Consider the following 13,617-nt stretch of genomic DNA (forward strand, 5'->3'; position numbering starts at 1 on the left):
CCCCTATATTTTCTTTCTTTATAATTTTGCATTTCTGATTATTGGAAGACTAATCCACAAATTATCTTCTAGCTATGTATATATCAAGCTTATTCCCCTACCACCACCTCCACCCCCATCTATATAACCTGTAGTGCTGGGTAGATGGGACATACTCACATCATGATACAACTCTAGGCTCTACAGTTTTCCTGGAGTCAGGACAGTGAGAAGGAAAATTCCTAAGACCCTTCCTACATGGGGGCATGCTAGTAAGAAAAGTTAACTTCACAAATTGACTATGAACTACCCAAATATATTCCCCTAAATACAAATCAAATAATTTCCTCAACTCAACTGTCCCCTTGCCAAATTCCCAAAGTATCCAGGACTATCCAATGCCACCTGTCTTGAGAAGTATAGCAGAGAATATAGAAAGAAAATAAAGTGGTCAATGATTATTTTAACAAATATAATATTTTAAAATTTCCAACTCTTTTATATTTTAAAGAAGTTTCTTAAAAACATAAGCATATATATATTAATACACACATATATACTTATGTATGCAGCAGGTATCATCATAACAACTGAGAAGAAATTTAAAAACTGGTTGCCTCTGGGGAAAGGGAAGATGGCAGGTGAAGGAAAAGGAGATTTTCTCTTTCACTGTCTACATTCTTGTAACTTTGTTTTTCTTTTCTTTATTTAGAGAGAGAGAGCACGTGAGCAGGGGGAGGGGCAGAGGGAGAGGGAGAGAGAGAATCTTAAGCCGACTCCATGCCCAGCACAGAGCCCGACACAGGGCTGGATCTCATCACCCTGAGATCATGACCTGAGCTGAAATCAAGCATCAGACGCTTAACCGACTGAGCTACCCAGACACCACTTGTTTTTCTTTTCTATGTACATTTATTATTTATTCAACTTATGAAACAAAAAATAATAAGTCTGTCTTTTAAAATCCAGAAGGAGGGCGCCTGTGTGGCTCAGTCGTTAAGCGTCTGCCTTCGGCTCAGGTCATGATCCCAGGGTCCTGGGATCGAGTCCCACATCGGGCTCCCTGCTCAGCGGGAAGCCTGCTTCTCCCTCTCCCACTCCCCCTGCTTGTGTTCCTGTTCTCGCTGTCTCTGTCAAATAAATAAATAAAATCTTAAAAAAAAAAAAAATCCAGAAGGAAAACACAAACTATTAAACCATGTAGTGAACTCTCCTTATACCTGTTGCTGATACTGCTATGGTCTGAATGTTTGTTTCCCCCACAAATTCGTATATTGAAATCCTAGCTGCCCCCCCAACCTCCCCCCCGCAAATTAGGAGCTAGGTCTTTGGGGAGGTGCCTAGATCATGAGGGTGGAGTCCTCATGAATGAAATTGGTGTTCTTATAAAAGATGCCACGGGATTCCTTGCCCCTTCTACCTTGTGAGGGCACAGTGAGAAGGCACCGGCTCTGAATCAGGAAGAGAATCTTCACCAGAATGCAACCATCCTGGTGTCTCGATGTTGGACTCCTTAGCCCCTAGAACTGTAAGAAATTTCTGTTATTTATAGGACACTTAGTCTGTGGTACTTTGTTATAGCAGCCCAAATGAACTAAGATACTTTTTTACTGTTATAGGCTCAAACGTTTAATGTTTTCTCTGTTTAAAATTATATTGCAGTGCTTTTAAAATAGCTACCATTTATTTTATTTGGGAAGTGCTCCCTCCTGCTACCTTTTCTAAGAGTTTATATATGACCAGTGTTATTTCTTCTTTAAACGTTTGATAGGATTCACCAATGAAATTATCTAAGCCTAGAGCTTTCTTTGTGGGAGGGTTTTTCATTAAAAAAATTCAATTTCTTTAATTGAAGAGCTATTCAGATTTCCTTCTTCATTTTTTTTGTTATTAGAATAAGTTATATTTTAAAGAATTTGCCTATGTCATCTAAATTGTTATATTTGTTGGCAAAAAGATATTCATATATTTCCTTACTATCCATTTACTGTCTTTAAAATCTGTAGTGACACACCTTTTATTCTTGACACTGATAACTTGTGTTTTCTCTTTATTTTCTCTTGATCAGTCTAGCTAGATGTTTATCACTTTTGTTAATCCTTTCAAAGAGCTTTTTGGGTTTTTGTTTGCTGCTTTTCTGGAGTTTTTAACCAATTTATATTTAATGTAACTATTATTCTGGTGGTGTTTAATTTTATGATCTTCTTGCTTTCTGTTTGTCCCATCAGCTTTTTTTGTTCCTCTGTATCTACTTATTCACAAATTTTAGGCTAATTGAATATTAGTTCTTTAAGGCAGTAAGATAGCAGGTTTCTATCTAGTTTTTAGTCACATGGCCAAAAAACCCCACAGAAACAGGAAATTCACTTAGTGTCATTAACTCTATCAATTAATGTTTCCACTCCCTTCCAGCTTTTTACTGCTTTTGGTCATATTCCCATCCCTTGAGATAATTGTTTTTTATATTTTCTCCATATGTATTATTGTTATCCCCAGTTTGCTTAATAGGAGATATTCTCCCTTTGCCAGGGGTAGAACCTAATTTTTAAAGCTCTTATCAACTCTGTTACAATGCCCTTCACTTATACAGTGTCTGATGAATCTAGGGGTTGAAATAATTCACTAGTAGATCTGTATTTCTTTAATGGATCACTGTTAGCCCTGAAATCTAACTATTGGAGGAATCATAAAAAGAAGTTTGCTCAATGATTTCTATGTGTGTGTGTGAAGTATTTAAAATGTTGGTAAGAAAATGAATAAACAATATCTTAAGTGTTTACCTTCGAATGGTTGGATTATAAGGTGATTTTTTTCTCCTTCAGGATCTTTAGAATTGTCCAAATTTCTATAACTGACTTACTCTATAATTGGAATGAAGGATATTAATTCTTTTTGAATAAGGGAATAAGAGGACACTAATATCTGCGGATCACCTACCATGAGCTGGGTAGTGAACTAGGCACTCTTTCATTTTACACTTCTTTGATATTTTTTTAAACCATAAGAAAATATCTTCAAAACTAACTGTTAAGGTGTGCAGTTTAGAGGATTAGTTCCCATCCTAATGATGTCCTTTGGTGTCTTTTTCATTAGGAGTCTTTCTGTGTCCTCCTTAGGTTAAGATTAGTAGATGAGTTCTAGAAACTCATCAATATCTGGGATGTAGTAATAGTTGAGAAAAACCAATGCTCCTTCATTATAACCAGGCATAAATTTGACCTCTTGCAACCTTGGAAAGAGACAATTTCCCCTTTGTTTTCCTGATATTCTTGAGGTACCTTAACTGTGTAGGATTTTGTCCTTTCTTCTAAGGAACAATAACATTTTTCATCCAGGCTCATTTAATTTACCAGTTTTAATTAGTAATTCTCACTCTTTCAGAATGATTAAGTAAAAAGAGAATATTCTGTAGTAGAGCGAGACTGAGCAAAGTATAGTCTACAACAAGCACGGGATTGGAGGCCAAGCAAACTCTTCAGCCCTCATTTCCTAAGGACCAAAAGCAGCTTCTGTGTTCTTGCCCTAGGGCTTACCCTCAGTGCTTTCTAGGTAAAACTGCCTTGGCTTCCCTCTCCTAATCAGGGAAAAGGTGTTTGGATTGAGTCATATTTCACCTGAAGTATTTTGGCCCCTTATCTGAACCAGTCATTACATCTTGAGGCCTTTGTAACTAGGACTGCTGTAATGATCTGACAGAAGACCTATTCCTTCAACATTACCAGTCATTAACTCTCCAAGACTAGATGTGACGTGCCACAGCCCTCAGACAGTTCATGCAGTAGGAGTCCCTTCTTGACAAATATAATCCCTTTTCACCTTTGTTCATGACAATTTTATTTCTTTCACAGTGTCAAACTACCAATTTTTCCAAGTCAGCACTCCCTAGTTGGACCAGGGATCTTTTTTCACTTAAAAGGGAGGTACTACTATTTTTCACTTTTGATTGTATCTTACTTTAATTGGTCTTTCTTAGAATAGTAATTTTGAGCATATATATATATACATATAGTATATATATATATATAGTAGCAAAGCTTGACTCTAACACCTATAAATGTTTTCTTGCTGCAGATTTTACAGTTTGAGGTAAAAAAAAGGTCTGTTTTAATCATAGGCACTACTTTATGTTCAGTATGTACAATAAAGACTTATTCCGCAGATGTGATGTCACAATGAATCTGGTGTTAGGGATATTTGCCTGAAAGCAAAAGAAAAGCAGGACACTTGGTATCTAGTCTTCAATTCTTAACTTTACTTAAGTAACTTTGCCTACCCAGGAAATTCTAAAATAAATTCTCTTGTAGAAATGGGATCATTGGTTCAAAATACCTCTATCCTTTTCCCTCCAGTGGTTAAACTTACACAAAACTATAAAACTGATACCACAATTGAGAAGAAGCATTTCTCTCTGAAGACTGTAATTTCCCCTGGAGAGTCTCATTAGCTAGAAGCAGATATAAGTATCTGAAACACAATGCAAAATTCTGAACATAAGTAAAATGGGACATGGTTCTTTATCAATTGACTTAAAAGGAAACTAGGCAAACGATACAGGGCTACACAGGAAAACTATGCTGATAGACCAAGAAAAATAGACAACAAAGAACATAATGGCCTCCTAGCAGCAGTCTGAGGTGACAGCCTGAAGAATGGTCAAGGAAAGGCATTCCAAGTTCAGGAACTGGCTGAATGGCATCAGGGAAAGTGGACTATGCCAGATCTGGAATAGGGTATGGAATCTTGCATTCGGCTCAGATTTCCTCCAGAGAAGCCTTCTCTGTGGTATAGAATAGCAAAGTTCAATGAGACAGTATTTATCAAGTGTTAGTTTAAGATGAAAAGAAAGAAGAAAAACAAAGAAATATAGACAAGAGTAGTAACTTCAATATCTGATTTAAGAAAGAACTCTTGTGCCCTCTTGAAGAGAGACAGTCACACTGAATCAAACACAGTAAGATCATCTGCACAGTAAGAGTGCTGAATGGATGAGCTATGTGCAAAACTGAAAGAGATCAAGTGCTGAGGTCTGAGTGATGGGTGGTCCCTAGACTGGTAAGGCTAGGATGAGAAAGACAATCTCCTGTGGGAGAAGAAGAAGAATCATTGGGGTACCTGAGTGGTTCAGTCCGTTGGGCGTCTGCCTTCAGCTCAGGTCATGATCCCAGAGTCCTGGGATTGATTCCTCAGCAGGCTCCCTGCTCAGTGGGGAGCCTGCTTCTCCCTCTGTCTGGTGCCCCCCTGCTTATGTACTCTCTCTCTCTCTGACAGATAAATAATAAAATCTTAAAAAAAAAAAAAAAGAATAAGGACTGTTGGACAAAGGGGAGTAGACTCATGAATAACATTTAAAAATGATCTTTAGGTAACTTTCAGCTTTTCAGTTATAGAGCAAACCCACATTTTGAGGCTGCAATTACTCTTCTTCTCTTAGAAGTATAGTTAGATGGGCACTACTTCCCCAATGTATATAATTTTTAAAAATAATGGCCTGGATTATAAACAAGAAAGCTAGTTATTACCATGTAACAATTTTATGTAATGGGGTATAACTGCTTTCTAATTGTTCCATGTTCTCTCATTTTTTTATTTCTTTATCTCTTAATTAGATTTTGACTACCTCAAGGGCCCGATAAATACCCTGCACTGCTTAAAAGCTTAAACTCTGAAGGTTGAAGGTTGATAGAGCTAGTGAGATTTCTGGCCCTTGAGAAAATGATGAACCTCTCTAGGCTTCAGTTTCTTCCTGTGTAAAATGGGAATAATAAGAATACCTTCCTCATAGGGTTGTACTAAGGAATAACTAAAGTCAATGAAAGAACATAAATAAAATGTTTCCATTTTGTGACAAACAGAGCAGCATTTAAGTTTGCTAATGTTGAAATAAAACATGTCTACTGTCTTTTCTTCTGTCATATACCTTTAGCTCTGTGCTGGAAGGCATTCTATTTGTTTATCACCTTTTGTGGAAAGTCCAGGACTGACAAGTCACTAAATTTGAGGTTATGTTTGGGATAGTATGACAGAAACTAAAGATTGGAAAACTCGATAATCCCTCAGGGCAGCTGAAACTGAGGCACAATCAGGAGCCCGTGTGACTACTCAACTGGGAGAGGCATGCCACAGGCAACAAGATACAATGGAAGCAGTAAACAAGCGATGGTTTCTAAGGGACAGGAACTCCAAGTGAAAGCACCAAATTATTTATATATATATATTTAATTTCAACACATTCATAGAGAACATGAGCATGGTAAAGACAAGTTACTATGTTGAACAAATTAAAATATTTACATAAGCTGAAATAATTGCAAATGCAAAGCTAAGGAGAATTGCACTGGATTATAATTTGTAAAGAAACTACTAGACTCAGCCACTGCACTTCCTCACTATTCTCAGTGCTTCCAGAACCTCTGCACCTCCCTCCCTTCTGCCACTTCCTCCAATCCAATCTGTATAAACAATGTAAAAGCAATGGCAGTTTTTAAGTTTAACTGTGATTAGTAGAGCTGATTCATATAGTAAACTGAGAAGAGCCATTTAAGAAAAAAGAAAAGCATATTCTACAATTAAAGACACATATCATTCAGCTTATCTGTATATACGTATTTATATATAACTTACATAAATATAGATATAATATACATAAATATAGCCACTAGGCAATCACCACAAAGTATTTAAGGTAAATTATACGCATTATCAAAATCTGTCATGTATCATATTTCTATTTAATGCATCCAAATGCCCTAATGATTACTGAATGGAAGCAAACTGGTAAGCTGCAAGTGATGTCTAGAAAATTGGTCACTGAGATTGTGTTAGAAACCTTCCAGGAATAGAAGCAAACAGAAAACAAGTAAGTATAATTGTTTCCATAGTTGTAGTCAATATTAAATTAAAATGTACCATACAGATTTTTTAACTGTTGATTTAAAATTTCTTGGTTTTAAATGTGAAGAATGGCTCCTCTAAAGTATTCCTAAAATAAAACAGAATACTTAATAAATAACTGTGATAGAGCTCTGTGTTTTATTACCTTATTTTATTTGTCTGGGTCATAAATGAAGGATTTCAATCTTTCATTTGGCATCTTCAGAAGTACTGAATTTATACACATAAAAAAAGTTACATTTATCTTTTCTTATGTGACTTCAGAAAGTAAACAAACTGGTGGTTTTATTAAGCATTTATTAACCTTATAACCATGCCTCAGACTTAATGTTAAATATATTGCTGTGTGTCCTGAAAAATATTTCTTCAGTGGGGAGGAAATACACTATTTCTTGAAAGACAGAAGAAACACAGAACTAAGAAAAATGCATGTTCAGGGGCGCCTGGGTGGCTCAGTCGTTAAGCGTCTGCCTTCGGCTCAGGTCATGATCCCAGGGTCCTGGGATCGAGCCCCGCGTCGGGCTCCCTGCTTGGCAGGGAGCCTGCTTCTCCCTCTCCCTCTGCTGCTGCTCCCCTACTTGTGCTCTCTGTCAAATAAATAAATAAAATCTTTTAAAAAAAGAAGAAAGAAAAATACATGTTCACTTGCCATAAAGCTTAAGCAGCAGTTTCTATTTAGAGAGAGAAGAAAAATAAAACATTTTTCTTTCCCAGAGTTTTTAAAAAATTAGTTACTTGGGCCTAACAATGAGAAGCACAACCAAAAATAGCAGAGATTTGGTTGCTTGATGTTGTTGCTATGAGACTGAATTCAACCCAGCATGTGTGAGACCTTGCTCTGGCCCCTCGGCTCTACTGTACTTCAAGGCACATGGAAGTATGCAGTGTAGACAGTTCTGGTGTCCTGTGATTGAGGACTACAATGCCAGGATACAGAGATTGCCCAGAATTTGGTAAGCAGTAAAGAACAACTAGAGATTAAGAGGTAAGGGGTGGAGGAAGGTTATAGTTAAAAACAAATTCTTAAGGAAAGAACTCAGTAATTTACCTAATGTAAAGATGTGATAACTAAAAAAATTTGAAATGAAGATTTCAAAAGACAGACTCTAACTCAGGCATGGACTAATAATCACATAATGTATAACTGGACTTTAAAAATGGGATCCTAACAGATATGTCAGAGATTCTTTAGGTGCAAGTAAAATCTTATGTAGCAGTGAGTGCGGGTGGTGGCAAGTCTGATCAATGGTTTTCAAACATTTTTTAACAGTGAGTACTTAAATTTAAAAATAAAAAAGAAGCAACCATTTACATTTCATTTAGACCAATGAATGCAGAACTGCTCTGGTTGACGTGGGGATGGGCATGGGAGAGAGGGGCACTCAACACATCTCAGTATGGGCCTGAGGCTTCTCTGCACAATTTCAGGGCACTACCCAACGAAAGTAAAGAGGACCAGATGACTTCTCCAGGTCCTCTACATCCCTTGATCAATGATAAAACAGCCCGGCCTTTATAAAGATGCATCCTTAGATTTTTGCAAATCTCCAAATTAATACCACTAAAGTATATACTTATCCCTACCTTCCCCAATATGGCATAATTTAATCAGAGTAACCACACATGCACTGCATAAAAAACTACAAAAACATTCTGAAATGACAGGCTGGGTAATTCCCAGGCTCACTTGTTACCTATATGACTTGTTCCCACACATCAACCTTGCAAAATAATCTAACTGTTCAGATAGAGCCTTTTGAATCATCTTTTATATAATACCATTTTTTGGTTTAATGTTGGATTTAGTGTGTCAGTCCAAAGTGTACGTAAGCATAACAGAAACTAAATACAACCCACAATCTCATTCTCAACATTAGAAATTATTGTGGTAATATAGTAAATGATTTTGTGAAGTTCATGTTTCAATTCTATATATACTCTTAAGGCATGATGAAATTCTTGAATCAATGAAATATCAGAATTGAGGAAATTAAGGATGCCCATGATAAAAATGCACAGAGATAAATAAGCATAAATAAAGACTTTCTCTAAGGAATTCAAAATGCTTCACAGATGATTCTTTGTCATTCATGTTAATGAAGGGCAGATGATCTTCATTTTAGTTAATGGCTTTAATTTTCTACCCTGCCAAATTTTTTACTGACCCTACTGCTAAATAATTTAAGCCTAACATCCTCTTTCTCCCTTTACATCATCCTTTAAAGGGAGAGCTAATGAATAATAAAAACACAAAATTGGACAACAGATCTAGAAAGGACAAAAAAGAAATTCTGAATGGTTCATAACTTGTATAATAAATAGGTGACTACCCTATTTAATCTTGTAATTCTCTTGTGAGCTAGAATGGGAAGATGCAATTTGCTAATAAGGAAACAGGCAAAGAGAATATATTCACTATGCTAATTCCAAATGATTTATCCAATGTCACCCTGAGCTAAGGTTCAGCATAGAATTGAGTGATTATTGAGATAATCTAAATAGGGCATTGGATTACTAAAGAAGCACATGGATCTCCTTCTCAGAAAATATAAAAATAAGATTGGTACTCACGTTGGCTTTGGATAGAAATAATTTTGTCAAAAGACACAGTTATTAACTCTGGGGAAAATAACTCCTTTTCAAATAACATTAGGTATTTCAATTCAAATGAAAAATTTTTATTGTTTTTCCTAGTAGTCTTAGGACACTGGGTTGTGCTGGATAGGTGCTGAAGGGCAGCAACACACACATTTTACCTTCAAGGGACTTTAAATCTAAGAGAGGTTATAAAATATATCTCAATAGTTATAAAACGCTCACAGCAATGTTAGTGCTACAGAAAGAGGAGAGGGTGATTATATGTAGCTTGATGCCCAATAAAAGGGAGGGTAGTAGGTAGGGGTAGAGATAAAACTAGACTGGGCAAAAATTGGTAACTACTGAAGCTGTATAATGGGTGCATGAAGGTTCATTACAGTATTTTGTCCATTTAATTTTTTTCATAATAAAAAGTCTCTTAAATAAAAAAGCCTTCATGAATGAAGTGGCATTTAAGATAGACCTTGACAAAAGGGCACTATTTTGATAAACCAAGAAGTGAGGGTAGAAACAGCAAGATCCTGACATGTAGTTGAAAAGCCTGGGACTATTTAGATTCAAAACTGTACTACTTAGAACATAAAGTAGTGTGATACAACTAAAGTAGTGTGATACAACTAAAAATTATTTGTACTATTACTGTTTTGATGACTGAATATTAAATTGTGATGATTAAAATTATTACTGCAGTTAATAGCCATTGGTGACTTGAGCATGATTTGATTAAATCTCTGATTACAGGGGAAAGAGAAAGACTGGAATGAAGCAGATCTGAGTCCAAATTCCAATGAGGAGGACAGTACAAAGTTCAGAAGAGGTAATCTAGAAAAGAATGGTGACACTAGACATGGAAAAGAAAGACTAGGGAACAGGGAGAATACTGGAACAATTGCTTGAAGTGTGAGGAGAGAGAAAGAGGACAGAGAAAGTCAAAGATAAATGCAAGATTTGGTTTCCAGTCTGGGCACACAGAAGCAGGGGTGGTAGGATCTAGATTAGTGAAGAAGGCAAAGTAGGTTTTGGCTATGACAGTCAAGAAGGAGAGCGTCTACGTAGAGGTGACCAAAAGACAGGAAAGTACTGTCGCTCTATAAAAGAGAGGAATGGGAAAAGAAAGCAACTTGGGACTTACTCATATGGAACTAATCAGTGAAGCGCAAAATTGCCGAGCAGGTGGGTGAGTAAAAAGAAAAAAGATAAGAGGGCTGAGAACAAAATCTTGGGGGGTTAAGGGCTTGGTTTGGGGTGAGACAAGAAAAACAGTGAAAGACAGAAGAGAACATGGATAGAACTAATACTGCTAACACCTTGTATTTACTCAATATTGGCTAACAATAAACAACGCCAAATTTAAGTGGTTCCAAACAATACAATTTTTTCTCTCACTCAAGCAAGAGCCCAACATGGATTCCTGCTTAGGCGGCTCTTCTGTCAGCCGCAGGGAAGGGATTCAGAGTCCTCCAAGTCCTTTAAGTCTATACTGTCCAGTCAAAGGATGGAAAAAGCCAATGGAAAATCCTGGGAGGGAGGTTTTATGGGTCAGCCCTGGAAGTGATGTGTATCACTACTGCTCACGTATCAAAATTCAGTCCTCCTGCTGCACCAAAATGTAAGGTCTAACTAGTCAGAATCTGTCACACCTTACGTTTGTATCACACAATTTTTAGAGGACTTTCTTATACTTTACTATATAGTACAGTTTCATGGAAGGCAGTGAAGCACAGTGGTTGAAAGCATGAGCTCTAGAGTTAAAAATCACTTGGATTTGTTTCTTGGCTTCAGGGTTTGAAGCACAGGTGTCACCTAGGATAAATTAAATCACCTCCCTGAGCCTCATCTGTAAAATGGTGATAATAACAAAAGCCAACCACAGGACTGTTAGCAAGATTAAGTGAGTTTAAATGTAAAGTGTTTAAATAGTGCCTGGCATGTGTCTGGCATGTAGTAAGTACTCAGTGAGGATTAGCCATTATGATCATATTAGAACTATCATATTAGGACTGTAGCAATTTAGTGACAGAGCGGGCATTAAATAACGTGAAATGTAGACAGACAGCAGCAGAGGCCAGAGGAGGAAAAAGCCATCGATTTGTCCACTAAGCTATATGAATAATTACAGAAAATTCTGCTTTGTTACAGTTGCTTAGCACCAACCAACTAAGAGGTGAAAGAGGCAACATTCCCAAATCACAGCAAATTTCAGTTTATATGTTTAGAACTCCAAAATAAATGACCTCTGAGCAAATCAGATGGCGCTGCAGTCAAGGTAAATCCTAGAAGGTTCGGATGGGGTCTTTTTCCAAAGCTCTCATATTGAGGTAAGTAATCCATGCCTTGGAGAAAGAGTGCTTATCAATTTGAGATTGACTTTCTCTCCTTCCCTCTCTCAGGGTAAAATCTTTTAGTAGGTCACAGCCAGAGGATCCGCACGAGCTCATTGCACCTGAGCAAGTACTCGACTGTACTTTATGTATATATAGTGTAAGCATGAATATTGCCCATGGGTATTTATTTTTGGAAGGTTCACTTCCTTTTCTCTCTTTTGTTGCTTTGTCCTCATGCCTGTCAAATATCTTTTCACTTTGTCACTTTTGTGGTTTCTTGGTAAATGTCCAAATATCCTTTCTATAAAAAATCCTTTTTCATTCTTTTTGTTTAATGTTATGTTCATCACCATACATTACATCATTAGTTTTTGATGTAGTGTTCCATGATTCATTGTTTGCGTATAACATATAAAAAATCCTTTTAAAATTAAGCCTTTTGGGGGCACTTGGCGGCTCAGTTGGTTAAGCGTGTGACTCTTGGTTTCGGCTTAGGTCATGATCTTGGGGTCCTGAAATCAAGCCCCACAACGGGCTCCGCTGTCAGCGCAGGGTCTGCTTGTCCATCTCCCTCTACTCCTTCCCCCACTCGTGCTTTCTCTCCCTCTCTCTATCTCTAAAATAAATAAATAAAATCTTTAAAAATAAAAAAAATAAAAATTAAATGAAACCTTTTGCTTTGACGTAATTGCAGACTGGCATGCAGTTGTAAGTAATAATACAAAGATCCAGGGTACACTTTACCCATCATTTCCCCCAGTGGTAACATAGTACTAGTACAGGATAATACAGCATCACAACCAGAATATTGACATTGATACAGTCGAGATACAGAACATTTCCATCAAAACAAGGATCCCTCTTTTGCCCTTTTATAACTGCCCTCATCTTCCACTCACTCCCACCCCTTCCTTGAACCCTAGTAACCACTAATCGGTTTTCCATTTTATAATTTTGTCATTTCAAGAATATTATGTAATAAATGAAATCATATAGTGTGTAGCCATTTGTCATTTGCTTTTTTTTTTTTTCACTCAGCATAATTCTCTGATGATATTACCAGGGTGTTGTGTGTATCAAGCCTTTTCTCCTTTTTATTGCTGAGTAGTATTCCATGGTATGGGTGTATTGGTTTGTTCTACCATAAACCTGATGAAGAATATCTGGGTTGCTTCCAGTTTTAAATATCCAGAAAACCGTATGCAAAAAATACATATCAACTATCCCTCCAACCTAATATCTAAGACAATGGATCCAAGAACAACCAAGTAGTCAATGGGGAAAGACTGAACTGGATAGATATTTTTTCCTAATGCATAAAGGTATAGGAAAAAAAAAAAACAATATGAAGCCTATGAAAATATTCTGTGATGTCAAATTCAAGTATTTCACTTTTATGATATGAATAGATACCTCAGTTTCAAAGAACATTTACCTATGAGAAATTTTAGAGAGCTTTTCTCTGTATCCCCCAAAATCCAGAAAAATTTAGATTCTATGGATCAAGAACTAAAAGATGAGATAACAGACTTGGATGAAAGGGAGCTGGCTAAAAACCAAATGAAGTGAATTATAGACAGATCAGAAAGAAACAAAAAGAAAAGTCATCTGCAAAAGTGGAAACACTGTCATAAGTAATAAATTACAGATGTAGAAAAGTATTTTGGCAATTAGGATGATACACTTGGATAATTCTATTATAATAAAAAAAGAAAAAAATGAAATTTTGAAAGAGAAGATCATAGAAAGAGAATGCAGAAAACAGAGAGTTGACTAATGAAAGCAAAGTGAAACTTTAGACTGCGCAGAAGAAAGTTTCTAGTCT

At 36.6% G+C, this 13,617-nt stretch overlaps 1 long non-coding RNA gene across 1 annotated transcript in view; it reads left to right on the forward strand.

Moving 5' to 3' along the window:
* The window catches only part of LOC118016978, a 66,450-nt gene that overhangs the window by 31,682 nt on the left and 21,151 nt on the right, over positions 1 to 13,617 (forward strand). Inside the window, exons 6-7 of the long non-coding RNA XR_004680997.1 lie at positions 10,210 to 10,285; positions 11,608 to 11,786. This is a non-coding gene — a long non-coding RNA (uncharacterized LOC118016978). The remainder of the gene's footprint in view (positions 1 to 10,209; positions 10,286 to 11,607; positions 11,787 to 13,617) is intronic.

Source organism: Mirounga leonina, unplaced genomic scaffold (assembly GCF_011800145.1).
Source record: "Mirounga leonina isolate KUSES-001 unplaced genomic scaffold, KU_Mleo_1.0 Mir_168, whole genome shotgun sequence".
NCBI lineage: Eukaryota > Metazoa > Chordata > Mammalia > Carnivora > Phocidae > Mirounga > Mirounga leonina.